Consider the following 8,742-nt stretch of genomic DNA (forward strand, 5'->3'; position numbering starts at 1 on the left):
GAGAGAGAGAGAGAGAGAGAGAGAGAGCGAGCGCACATGATCAAGGTGTGGTGGTGCATGTGTGTAATCCCAACACTTGGGAGGCTGAGGCAGAAGGATTGTCATGAGTTCAAGGCCAGCCTGGGATACATAGTCTATTTAAGACCAGCCTGAACTACATAGCAAGACCCTGTCTCAAAAACAAAAAATAAATAAACAAAATAAAAGCACATACATAAATATAAAGGCATAGGAATAAGAAATACCAAACTCAGGCTGGATGTGGTGGCACATGCCTGTAATCCCAGCATTCAGGAGGCTGAGGCAGGACGATCACTATGAGTTCAAGACCAGCCTAGGCTACATAGTGAGTTCCAGGTCAGTCTCAACTTCATAGTGAGACCCTGTCTCAAAAAACCAAAACCAAAAGCAAAGCAAACAAAACAAAACAAATACCAAAATCAGGGCTGGAGATTTAGCTCAGTGGTACCACACCTGCCTCACAAGCACAAGATCCTGAGTTCAATCCCCAGTACTGGAAAAAAAAGACTTACCAAACTCAAGAGAACAGAATATATGTTGTGGAAGGGCCTGTGACTGGGGAGGAATTCACAGGCAGCTTTACGTGTAACTATAAGATTTTATTTCTTAAGCTGCATAACAGGTATATGGTCGTTCTTTACATTAATTTTTCTTCTCTGTGGTGCTGAGAATTGAAACCAGGACCTTGCACATGCTAGACAAGTGCTGTGCGCTGAGCTATGACCCCAGCCCCTTTGCACTAATCATTATACTTTTAATTTTTTCCATTTTTAAATTGATTAGTACAATTTTAATTTACATAATGCTCATGTTTATCATAGGATTAAAATACATTTTCATCATTGAAAAAAATGTTAAGATTAGGTGAGGAGGGCTGGAGGTGTGGTTCAGGGGTAGAGCACTGATGTAGCATGTGCAAGGTCCTGGGTTCAATCTCCAGTATATCACACACACACACACACACACACACACACACACACACACACACAGAGGAGTGGACAGGCAGCTCAGCAGAAGGAACTGAAGTGAAGTCAGGGAGAAGAAACTGCCCTCTTGAAGGCAGGCTGTGTTTAGGGAACAGAGTATAATCATTCTGCTTGGCAGAATAAAGGTTATTATTTTTTCCCCAAGAGCAGTAACGTGTATATTTGAATAACATCCTGCACTTTATGGAACTCTTCTATATATACCAGGTCATTTAACTGTCAACTTGAAGGACAAATACTCCCATGTTATAGATGAGGAAACAGACTCAGAAAAATCAGATGATATATTTGTGGATATTGTGGGCAGAGAAGATATTTTTTAAGTCTATACAACAAATAGTAGTGGGATACAGGAGATCTGACTCTTTGCATAATTATATTTCCTGCTATTTCTGTAGATGCATGTGTTAGCTTGGGAAGTAAAAAAATAATAAAGCACAGAGGGAGAAGAGAGCAGGAAAATGTAAATGACTTCCTCAAAATCAAATGGTCAAGGCTTTCATTCGCCATCCCACAATGAGGACACAAATGACTAAGGACAGGAGAAACACAAGAAAGTAGCTAAAACATGAAAAAGGGCCAGCTCACAAGCAATCAAAGAGATACAAATTAAAACAACATGTAGGGATTGTTCCTCATTAATTGGCAAAACGGTTTCTCAAGGATGAGGGTGGGAAGACTGGTATTCATTTATTGCTGATAACATTATAAATTGGTACAATTCACTTAGAAAACAATTTGGCAGCCAGAACTAGAGCTGTAAAAATGTTCACACCCTGTGGAAATGATCTAAAATGTGGAAACATTTTTTTCTGGAGAAATAAAAGATCCTTGCATGAGCATTATTAATGTCACAGGGCATAATCCAGCAGATAGCAGCCCAAGTTCAGCTCCTCACACACCGGTGGTAGCCTGTATTCCTCTGGACATTTATGTGTATGTACAATTGTACACAAGGGGCCAAGTGTGGCTCAGTGGTAGAGCACTTGTCTATCATGAGCCAGGCCTTCAGTTTAATCTCCTGCATCAGTGAAAGAAAAGTTGGGCTGGGGATGTAGCTCAGCGGTACCATGCCTGTCTGGTAACTGCAAGGTCCTGAGTTCTATCCCTGGTACAGTGGGGAAAAAAATGTTACACATAAGGGGGAGGCAAGGTTTTGTTTTTGTTTGGTTTTTGTTGTTGTTTTTTATTTTGTTTCGTTTGGTTTTTATAATATTGGGGATTGAACTCAGGGTCTTCAAACTGAGCCACATCCCCAGACCTTTTCTATTTTTTGTTTAGAGACAGGGTTTCACTAAGCCCCCAAGTTGTCCAGGCTGGGCTGGAACATGCAGTCCTCCTGTTTCAGCCTCCCAGGATGCTGAGATTATAAGCATGCGTCACCACTACCACATCTTACAGGACAAGTCCAAATTTGTAACTCTTAAGTCTCCTAACTCCCTAACTCAGCCTTTTAATTTTAAACTGCACAGCTTGGCACCCAAACCCGCCAGGATAGAAACCAGGGGACACGCAGAGGACTGAGGAAGGGCGGGGCATTGCCATCTTTTTACTTTGGATGCTTCTTAAGGATTTCTTTCTAAAATCTTTGCAAGCCTGTGTGTTTTCATGATTAGTATTTTACAGTGGCAGTAGAGAGGCAGATCATGTGATTTGGCAGAAGGAAATACAGGAAACAGAAGAGACCCAAGCTGGCCAAGGTGTTTCTGGCAAAAACGTGTAGGAGTCATTTGCAAAAAGAGAGATCCAGGAGGGATGCTGTGGGAGGAGAAGCTGAAGTGAACTTGGAGGTGTGGAGGCAGCGGGTCACATGTGGGCCGTGTCTACCGAACCTAGGCTCCTGGGGCTGAAGTTCAGATCAGGGCAGACCTGTGGCCTGAGACAGAATAGCTGATGCTAGAAGATTATGCGAAGAACAAGAGAGGATGGAGATGGAAAGAGGACAAGACACATCAAAGGGGAGAAGAGGAGCCAGGAAAGGTACCTGAGAAGGAAGAGCCAGAAGCTCAACACCATCAAGGGAAGAGAGGATCACAAGGAGAAACTCTGCAAATAGCATCAAACAAAGAAGCATTGATGGGAAGAAGACAAACAAGAGGCACAATGGGAATGCGGTGCCCAGAGAACAGATTGTGAGAGGATGTTTGCTAAAATGGGCAGGAAAGGGATGTGAAGATGGGTCTAGGAAAGATGGTTTTGAGGCGGAAGATGGATTAACGATGCCCTGTTTTGTTCTGGTGTCCCTGTGCCTGCCATAGTGCTTGGTGATGACGACCCCTGGCCAGAGGCACTGCGTGTGCTGAACCCTTCCCTCATGTGTCTTTTCCAAGCCGTCACCTTCACTCCTTGCTGGGTCACCTACATAGAGCTGCCAAGTCAACCTTCCTCCAGTGCTGCTCATGAGTCTTCTAGAAAACCACTAGCAGTGACATCTCAGCAGGAAGATCCAAACTCCTTGGTTTGCTGACTACCAGCCTTTTTGGTAGGACCCTCATTCATTCGTCCAGCTTTATCTCGCTCTGATGTGTCTCGGCAGTGAGCTCCTTGCCTCTGATCATGTATTCATTCTTTCATCTAAGTTTTTTTTTTTTTTTTTTTTTAGACAGAGTTTGATTTTGTAGCTCAGGCTGGTCTTGAACTCATCATGTTGCCCACGCTAACTCCGACCTTGTGATCCTTCTGCCCTGCTTCCTTTGTGCTGGGATTACAGACCTGTAATCCCCACAACACCTAGGCAACAATAAGCACTGACTTAGCACCTACCATGAAAGAAAGGAAACAAGAGGGCTGGGGATTTAGCGCAGTGGAGGCACACCTGCCTTGCAGGTACAAGGTCCTGAGTTTGATTCCCAGTACCAAAAAAAAAAAAAAAAAAAAAAAAAAAAAAAGAGAGAGAGAGAAAAGAAATATTCAGAGCAGAAAGCACTGTTAGTACCAATGCTCTGAAGTATGCACAACCTGGGTGTGACCAAAGAGTAGAGGACACAGGTGTGCTGGGGCACTGTGTGGGACATGCCAGGTGACAACAGCAGTAGCTAAAAGCAGAAAGAAACCAAACCTAGGGGATTAGATCGGGATAAGGATTTGGGTCTTCATTCTAAAAGTGATAGGAAGTTGCTGATATGAGCAGAGAGATGATGTGACTATATTTAGGGTTTGGTTTTGTGGTGCTGGGGATGGAACACACACGTGCTAGGGAAGCAATTTACCACGGCCCTAGAGTTAAGATTTTAAAAGATCACACTGACTTCTACGAAAGAAAACAAAAGTAAAAGTAAAATCCAGATCAGTTAGGAAGCTGCTGCAGGAGCTCAGGTAAGAGATCACATTTGTTTTAGACCAGAGAGTGGCAAAGAAGCTGGAGAGATTAGAGAGATCACATGAGAGGAATTTGAGAGGGGTCACTTGGATTGCTGGGTGATGACCTTGAGTTTAGCATGAGGTAGGAGGATGCACAGAGCATGAGCAAGAAGCGAATCATCCAGTCAAAGGGTAGAAACAAAGGGAAACTATGATAGAGGTCACTTTAATATTCCCTTCTTGGGCTGGGAGTGTGGCACAGGGGTAGCAGTGCTTGCCTGGCATTCACAAGGCCCCGGGTTCAATACCAAGCACCAAACTAAAAGCCTCCTGGCTCATGGTTTGTATGTGGGGAAAAGACAGGTTAGCAGAGCCACAAAGCAAAATCAGATTTCGCTTTGCTTTCAAAAGCTCATGACTCCCAACATCAGCAACTGGTACACATAGGACATGGAAAACAAATAGGTAGGAAAAGATTCAAGGTCTGTAACAAGGTAGGAGGGGCCCTAGCAAATGAGCTCTTGCCTCTTCTCCAAGAACCTGGGCAACCAAGGCACCAGAGGTGGAGTGCACGGGGATCCAGGCCTTCAGCTTGGGTATCTCAGAACAGGAAAGTGCGTGTGTGGAAGAGCTTCCCCCCAGTGTGGGACCGAACTGGGAACTCAGGTTTGTAAACTGCTAGAGCCAGAAAGGATCTTCATCTGATTCAACTCCCAAACTTCCAGCTCGGGTCTTTTGACCTCTACTTCTGTGCTGCTCTAACCTTGCATCACTCCCAGACAATAAGCACTAATCAGGGCCCTAACAGGTTTGTATGAATAATGTAGCATTTGTGTCCCTTGGTTGTCCTCTAACTGGCTCCCTCTTGTCAGATACCTTTCCAGGACATCCTATGCCAATCCAGTGCAAGTCCTCCCTGGGTCCAAACACTTCCACCCTGCAGTGAGACAGGAGAATTTCATGTGCATTAATTACCCTTTTCCTCTGCTGCTAAGCTCCCACCTCACCTTCTCATCTGATACTTATAAACTGTCTACATACTGATGGTAATTGACTTTGATCTACACTTGGCTGGCATTTTTTTTTTCTTTTTTTTGGTACCTGGAATCAGACTCATGGATTCACACTTGCCAGGCAGACACTGCACCTCTGAGCTACATTTCCCGACCTTTGGCTAGCATTTTTATACCTTAGCTTTCAACAGGTTAAGGACAATTCTCTCATTATACAATATGGGACACTTGAAGAGTCAGACCTTGCAGGAAAAGACTTTAACAATAATTCTGTAACATTAAACTTTAAAGATATTACACTTAAAATTTAACGACTGTGTGTTTTAGATCCCTACTACCACTTTGTGAGGTAGGTGAGGTAAGTAGAGCTTGGTGCTGAGAGGTGAGGGTCTGGCAAAATTAAGTGTCAGAGTCAGGACTCAAACATTTTTGCTTTCTCAAGGAAGTCGGTGCCCTTTCCAACATACTATCTTGACTTCCCTCAATTTATTTCAATTAAATACAGGAAAGTACTGGTGCAGAAAATGAATGGCCCTAAAAGGATCAGATTTGCTTCAACCTAAAACCAAAGGGTTACAATGACCCAGCAAACTAGCGAACAGTAGCTTCCTTCAGTTAAATGCCAGGAAGCAGCCCTGTAATATCACTTGAATTCTCAGCAATTTTGCCTCTATGATTTTATAATCTTCCTCCTGCTCCCCCTGGGTGGATCATCACAGGATCCTTCCTACGCCTCAGATGACAGTAGGCTACAGTAGAACCCCCCAACACACACCGCTGTACAAAGAGCTTCTGAGATTCTTCCAGCCTCTAAGTTACAAAAGCACAATCTCTTTTAGGCTAATCCTGCTTCATCGTGGCACCAGGACAGCTGTGACTAATGCCTGCGTAGCAGGAGACTGGGAGGGACTCTCCATTTTATTAAATCTGGGTTCAGACTCACAAACCTTCCAGTTCCAGTCTACTTTCTTGCAAATTCTGCACTTGGGTGGGTGCACTAATAAATTTTTTGTTTTTGTTTTTGTTTTTTGAGACAAAGTCTCACTATGTAGTTGAGACTGATGACCTGGACCTCACTATGTAGCCCAGGCTGGTCTTGAAGTCAGTGATCCTCCTGCCTCAGCCTCCCCAGTGCTGGGATTACAGGCATGGGCCACCATGCCTGGCCTATAAATTTCTTATTGAGTAGTAACAAACTAAGCTTAAAAACAACCAAGATTAGACTGAGTATCTTTTCAAGGGCCAAGCACTACATTAAAGGCCCTGCATATGACCTCATTTTTTGTTGTTGTTGTTGTTTTTAGTGCTAGGGATTAAACCCAGGGCCTTGTGCATGACAGGAAAGTGCACTACTACTGAGCTACATGTGCAGCCCAAGCCTTCACATATTAATCATCAATATTGAGCACCTCCTACATGGTTTCCATGTGATCTGTAGGCCACACTTCTTTCCCCCTCACTTAGTAGCCAGGCAGCAACCATTAAACTTGAATTTTCCGAAGAGTTGGTTGACTCACACTGAAGGAATGTCTTGTGTTCAGAACACTATGTAGGCCCTTTGAGTTTGTCCTGGTCATTGTAACACAGAAAAGAGAAGAGACTGGGTTCTGATTTGAGCTACCCATATTCAGGTTTTCTTTCTTTGAGGGATCTGAAGACAGTGGCACCGAAAATTTGGAAGGGAGCAGAAAACCACCAAAGAACATTTCCTAAACTAAATGGGTGTTCTGATGGCACAAAAGATGTGCTTTCTGCTGGAAGCTCTTGTCACATGTACTGCAGTGGAAAGGTTTTTCCCGTGTGTGTCCTCTGGTATGTGAGGAAAAGGGAATGCTGGTGGAAGGTCTTGTCGTACTTGGGACATCTGTAGGGTTTGTCTCCTAAGTAAACACTTTGATGTGTCGTGAAGTGAGAGCTCTGGTTGAAGCTGTTCTCACACTCGCCACACTTGTAGGGTCTTTCTCCTGTGTGGATCCGCGGGTGCTTAACGAGGGCAGAGCTGTCAGGAAATCCTTTCCCACACTCGGTGTACTTAAAAGTTCTCTCACCTGTGTGCATCTGCTGATGCCTGAACAAGTGTGAGCTCTGATTGAAACTTTTGTGGCAGTTGGGACAACTGAAAGGTCTTTCTCCCTAGTGAGTGCTCATGTGAGCTACAAAATGAGAACTGTCCCGGAAACCCTTCCTGCGCTCCAGGCACTGAAAAGGCCATTCCCCTGTGGGTTTGTGGGTGCTTAATCAAATCTGAGCTCTGGATGGCCGCCCTCACAGTCACTGCACCTGTAAGGCTTCACCGCAGTGTGGATCCTCTGGTGGGTGATGAAATTTGAGCTTTAACTAAAGCTCTTCTGGCACTCAAGGCACCTGTAGGGCTTCTCTCCCGTGTGTTCTTTGGCGCATGATGAGGTGTGGCTTCCTCCCAAACTCTTCCCATACTCTGGGCACTTGTAGGGCTTTCCCCTGTGGGGGTCCTCTGATGTTTGATGGTGCAGAGCTGTCACAGAACCTCTTCTCACACCCTTGGCATAGGTAGGGCTTCTCACCTGTGTGTGTTCTGCCATGAGTGACAATGTCCGAGCTCTGCTTGAAGCCTTTCCCACACTCGATCTATCTGTAAGGTCTCTCGCCAGTGTGAGTCCTTAAGTGTCTCATGAGATAGGAACTCCCCTTAAAGCTTTTCCCACATTCTGTGCACATAGGCTTCTGCCCCACATACCCACCCAGGAGCTTATTCAAATCCCTCCCCTGGGCAGAGGGCTCCTGCCAGCCCTCTCCTGAGAGGCTCCCATGTGGCCCTTCCAATTTCAGGGCCCTCTCACAGTTTCCTCCCCAAATGGGAGTCTGAGAAATATTTTCACTGGTCCTTCCTGAGGATGTTTTGTACTGTTCTGTTGTTTCAGAAATGTCCTGATGGAGTTTTGTCACCTGATTCTCAAAGTCTAAAAAATGAAGAGAAAATAGAAAAAAAAAAATCAAGTTAACCAGTTGCCAGGAAAGAACATAAAAAAGCAGTAAGAATAATTAAAATTACTGACTCTGAGGCAGATTAGTGAATCTAAGCACTCTGCTTTTCACTTTGTGAAAAATTGTTAAGGATGTTACTCAGCAGTACTTAGCAAGCACAAGGCCCTGGGTTCCACCCACAAGATGAGAGAGATTGAGAGAGATAGAGACTGAGAGAGACTGAGAAATCCACATATTGTAAAAGTCAGGCAATTCCTTTCAAAGATATTATAGTTTAAACAACAGTGAAATGTTTACTAAAAATGAAGACTTTATTCAGTCAATTTCTGATTGACTGGTCCAAAAGTGAAATATATGATTCTGTCGCCTGCCTCAAAAGCGCAAGGTCCCAAGTTTGATCCCCAATACCAAAAAAAAAAAAGTGAAATGTAAACTTTTTTTTTTTTTTTTTTTTTGTT

The 8,742-nt window shown here is 44.1% G+C and overlaps 1 non-coding gene across 1 annotated transcript in view; it reads right to left on the reverse strand.

Moving 5' to 3' along the window:
* Positions 1–6,433: 6,433 nt before the first annotated feature.
* The window catches only part of LOC104860161, a 4,932-nt gene continuing 2,623 nt past the window's right edge, over positions 6,434–8,742 (reverse strand). Inside the window, exon 3 of the transcript XR_004516196.1 lies at positions 6,434–8,259. This is a non-coding gene — a transcript (uncharacterized LOC104860161). The remainder of the gene's footprint in view (positions 8,260–8,742) is intronic.

Source organism: Fukomys damarensis, unplaced genomic scaffold (assembly GCF_012274545.1).
Source record: "Fukomys damarensis isolate Sample0158 unplaced genomic scaffold, DMR_v1.0_HiC HiC_scaffold_7, whole genome shotgun sequence".
NCBI lineage: Eukaryota > Metazoa > Chordata > Mammalia > Rodentia > Bathyergidae > Fukomys > Fukomys damarensis.